We start from the raw sequence: 5310 nt of genomic DNA, 5'->3' as shown, positions 1-5310 counted from the left end.
AGGGTCTCCACCTCTATTTGGCTGGCGGGGCACTCTGGGGTGTCCACACCAGCTCCTTCTCCCGCGACCGGCCGGGCGGCGCTATCCGCGTCGCCCCGACCGGCCTCGACTTCGACCTTCGGCCGGGTGGCGTCATTAGCGCCACCCCGGTTGACCTATCCCTCGGCGTTAGCCTGAGCGGTCGTTACAGCACTGCCCTGGCCAGCGTCGCCCCTGCTCTCTGGCGCTCGAGCCTATTGGGCCTTCAGGGCCCCTCGAACCATCGCCTCTTGGAGCTTCGCGGCCTCCGCCACAATGTCCACGACGGGCAGGGGCTGCGGTGCCGTGTGCGGCGTGGCGCGCGTCCCGGTCTTGAGGGCCTTGGTCGACACAAGCTGGGCTGCATCCCTGGCGACGGCCCCGGAGCTGGTAATCAGAGGAGAAGCGCTGAAGTCAGCAGGATTAGGGGGTCGATTAAACGAATGCGAAGAATAAAATCAAAATCACTTACCCTAATCGGGCGCTCTTGCTGCGCTTGCCCGAGGCGCTACTTCGGGCCCATGGCACACTGACGCCTCTCGACGTCTGACCCGAGGGCATCGTCCTCAGATTGGCCTGGAGCCTCGAAGCTGTCTGTGTGGGCGTCTCCGCACTCGCCGCGGACCCGCCGCCACCCGTCGACACCGCGGGCGCGGGTGTCCTCCTACCCGTCGCTGGTGGAGACGGCCTCTGTCCTGTCACGGGCGTAGACGATCTACTACCCGCTGCCGGCGTGGGCGACCTTCGTCCCGCCGCTGGCTTGGGCGACCTCCGCCCCGCCCCTACGAGGGGCGGATCCACCAATGACCCCGTTGTGAGCCTCGCCTCACCCAGCGTCACGGGCACATCCTCGTCGCCAGCCCCTCGATAGAACGGTGGGGAACCCGCGCCAGTCGCCAGCTCGTCATCGTTCGAGAAGTTGATCTCGGCTTCCGAGGAGCCCTCCTTCTCCTCGGTGGACTCGGGCGTGGCGGGTCGCGGCTTTCCCTCCGCGTGTGCAATTTTGCATGCCTTATCGTGCTTTTCCTTCCTCTTCCTCTTCCTGGCGGCGGCCGCCTCCGCCGCATCCTTCAGATTCTTCACCGCCTTTGCGTGCAGGCGGTTGACTTCGCGTTCCTCCGGGACCGGAGGCCTCGAGGTGTAGCCCCTGCGGCTCACCCCCTGCGAAACGCAACCAAGCCAGAATCAGAGAGTGGGGAGAGGAGTAGCACAAATCGGCAACAAATTGAAACTGGAACTTACCACAGAAAGGTACCCCGTCTCGGGTGCATCTTGATCTCCCAGAGATCGTTCGGGTTGTCAGGGAACTCCGCCACCGCGTTCTTCACCCTCCGGGCAGCGACGTCACGGGGGAGCAGCACGTACGAAGTCCTCGAGCCCGCGCTCGAGGCCTTGGGGGTGAGGTCAAAAATCGGCAGGCTCCTCTCCGTGAGAGGAATCTCCCTCTGCCGGTGAAAGTTCGCGATGACGGCTGCCGCCATCAACCCCCTCCTCGCCAGATGCCGCAACGCGTCAGTGAGCACCTCGAGCTTGGCCTGATGCAGTGGGGGCGATACACCCCAGTCCCACTTCTCCGGCCTCTCCCGGAGCACCTTGTTGGTGCACGCCGGGAGCTGATTGCCGAAGTTGCGCAGGTAAAACCACCCTCGGGTCCACCCGGCGTTGTTCGTCGTCATCCTGTTGGGGATGTACAAGTTCCTCCGGGTTGGGCGCAAGTGAAGCATCAGACCGTGTTGACGATCCTTAGTGCCCCCGATTTATATACCGCAAGCGCACGGTTTCATGTAGCTTTTCCCTCAGAGTATTCCCCCAAGGTTTATCAATCCACGGAACCAAAGAGACAAAAAAACAATCTACTAACATAGAAATTCCTTTGTGTTGATGTGGTGTAAAACAAATCTAATCTACTAAAAACGACAAACACCGAAGGTAGCGGGAGAAAGTTAGAGATAACCAATCTAGATCACCTAGATCATGCATATGTTGTAGTTCCAGCTAGATGAAGTGAAGTAAGGTAGATGTGAATCTCAATGAAAAGCCTCTTTAAACCCAAAATCTCCAATCTGATACCTCGATACTCCGCCTACTCTGTGGAGACGGCCTGTTACGACGCCCCCCTTTTGAACGAAATACCCTGAAGCAAGTCGAACCCCCTTTGGTAGTTCCACCATGAACCTCTAGCCACCATGACTACAAGATCATGCTAAGCGATCTATCTCGATAATAGATCAAGGATGAAGAAAACCCAAAGAAAAGAACGAAATCGAAAGAGAGAACATGGTTGCTAAACATTCGGAATCACAAATAACTTCACCATGAATGATTGTACATCACAAGATCACAACCAGGGCCCTACCTTGATATTGATGATCCTAGCTCCAGAACTCTGACGTGGTCTTCCTTGCAAGGTTCCCACATCGGCTAGGGAATCCCCTAGACAACTAGCACGACCCTCGGCTCTCCGAGAGGTGTCCCTCTATCTTCTCTGCTCCTTGGCGTCGTCTCCCGAATTGATCTCCCCGTGAACCTTGGGGAGGGGTCTTTAAATAGCCTCAGGAAACCCTAGGCAAAAGGGGAGGCCGAACCGACCTAAAAAAGGGCTGGGCCAGCCGGCCCAATAGGCCTAGGCCGGCCGGCCTGGCTCATTCCTTCGTCGTCGCGTGTCTTTCTTTCTCCCCAAGTCTCCTGGAATCTTTTAGAGTTTATGCCTTTCACGATTGCACCCCATTAGACGTCGTTATCTTCGAGATTTCTTTGAGGAAAAGGATAGGATGGAAAATCCTTCCTTAAATATCTCTTTGCTTTGCTTAGCCCCGAAGTATCTTGATCTTATCTTGTGGGCTTTGTCCTTTGGGCTTCATTGGAGAGTGGATGTGCATGAATGGGCCTCCAATCATCATGGCCTTCGATCCTTTGTTCGGGCTTTGGCCTTCGTCTTTCTTTGTGTCATCGCGTGATTGTGGGCCTCGTAATTTCATGCTCCAAAATTGGTTAAAAACCTGCGAAAACGAAGTACCTCCAAAATATATGTGCAAATGCGAAAACGACCAATAATTGGGCCGAGGTTAGGATGGTTAGTGATTTTGATATTAAATTCATGCTATTATTGTAACACCCTAATTTAAATTCCAGCATTTTCTAATAAATTTAATTGGCTTTATTCAAGTTTCTAAGGTTTATTGTGTTTAGTCTTGCATTTAATCAAAAATTTGTTCCATGAGTAATTAAAATTTATCATGGGGATCAAATATTTGTGCATTCATGCTGGAGCTTCTCTTTTATTTGTTTGAGTGCTAGGGTTGAATTCAAATTAGGATTTGAATTCAAGTGGTGTTTGAATTAGAAGAGCAAAGGAAATAGAAATAGAATAGAGATAAAAAAACAAAACCCCAAACCTAAAACCCTCCCCTAACCAGCCCAAAGCCGAGGAACTTACACCAGCCCAGTAGCGGCCCGGCCTCCTTATCCCCTCCTCCTGCGCGGCCCAGCCTCCAGCGCTCGCTCGCCCGCAGCCCGGGCCGGCCCAGCATCACCAGCCCGCTTTTCCCCCACGTCCGGCCCGTTTCCCTCCCCGCAGCTGCCCCTCCAGTGCTCAGCCCAGCGCGACTCACCGCCCCGCACGGCCCGCTCCACCCCGCACTCGCCTAACTCAGCAGCCCAGCACCCCGCCCGCTCTGCGCGCGTGCCTCCTCTCAGCCCGCTCGTGCGCGCCCGGCCGCTGACTCGTGGGCCCCACTTTCCAGTTTCTTCTTCCCCGCTTCCCCCGCGCGCTCACCGGCCACATGCGACGCCCAAAAACTCTAGCCACCCGTCACCCCCTGCATTTTTCCCATCACACAACCGACGCCAACAAACCCTAGCCACCTCCGCGGCATCATCGCCGGTGCAGAGCCTCTGCGCCGCCGTGCACTCGCCGCGCCAGTGCCCCACAGCTGTCGCAAATCACCCCGGAGCACCACCTCGGCGTCTGGAACCCTCCCAAGCCGACCTTGCCCGACCCGAGCCTCTGCATGCGCCCGAATTCCACCCGACACCACCGCCGCAGGTGAGCTCTAATCCGAGCAATTCCATGCCGCCGGCGTGATTCGGCCCTTCCTTACCCTGTTCCACTTTCACAGCACCCTGGTGCGTCGATTGGAGAGGATCCGAGGCTCGGAAGACCACTGCAGCGACCCGGACCGCGAACTCCATCCGTGCGCCTCTGCCCGAGCTCGCTGCCAGCTCGTCTGCGTTGCGCCCCCGTATGATTCCATGCCCGGTGAGCACCGCCCGGACCTCCTGCTCCTTTTGCACTAGATATCTTGGACCTTGGTGCGCTCTAGGTGCTAGGACACCGATCTCCAGCGACCCTCGCCGCGAGCCCGCCATGGCGGACCGTGCCGCAGCACAGTTTGGCCCCCACACGAGCCTTGCCTTGTCTGGCACTAGCTCGGCGCACACACGCAGAAGCCACAGCCCCTAGTTCCTAGCCCCGAGCAACACGCACGCGCGCGAGCCGGCGAGCTCCGCCACGCAGTCCTACCAGCACCGTCGCTCACGCCTCTCAGACGGCCTGACGGGCCACGTTTTTGGCCCTAGTGGCTTACGCATGCCGCGGGCATGCACCACGGCCAATCCCCGGCTCAAACCGACCCCCGGAACGCCGCACACGGCGAACTCCGGCGAGTTCCTACCGCGCGCCGCAGCGGAGGACGAAGCCCGGCGACCCAGCACCGCCGCCCACGCTCCCTTCATCCTGGGCCGCCCGATCTGTAGACAACGGCCACGATTAGATCCAAGCCCATCTTTTCCGAGCCACTAGATCTCGATCCAATGGCTGAAATCCAAACGTACCGCTTCAGCCTGTCCTTTTGCTAAAAGACCCTGCCCTTTTTGGAATTTAACCCGCGGTCCAGGCGTGTTCAAAAGTAGTTGCGTCTAGGTCCTGTTTTTAACATTTTAACCCCTGAGCTTCTTTAAAATAGAACCCGCCGTCCTGCTCTGGTAGATTTGCGAGTTAGACCCCGGATCTAACTGTTAATTACGTTTTAGTCCCTGGTTTCTGCCAGACCCCCTGGAACTCCAGTTTTCTTACAAATAAGTCCCTGGAACTTGTTTTTAGCCTAGATTATGCGTTTTAGCGCCGTTTTAGTCGTTCTTTATATCCACGAGATCGTTGTAACGCGTAGAATAGTTCTAGACTAGTTTTGTGCGCTATTTTCATGTATTGTTGTATTGTTTCTTAGTTTTTGCTATTGTTTGCATGTATGTATATGTTGTGGACTTGTTTTGGCGTTGCAAATGTGAGTAGAC

The sequence above is a fragment of the Panicum virgatum genome, chromosome 5K (assembly GCF_016808335.1).
Source record: "Panicum virgatum strain AP13 chromosome 5K, P.virgatum_v5, whole genome shotgun sequence".
Classification (NCBI taxonomy): domain Eukaryota; kingdom Viridiplantae; phylum Streptophyta; class Magnoliopsida; order Poales; family Poaceae; genus Panicum; species Panicum virgatum.
The sequence above is the reverse complement of the archived record's forward strand: the minus strand, read 5'-3'. Positions refer to the sequence as shown.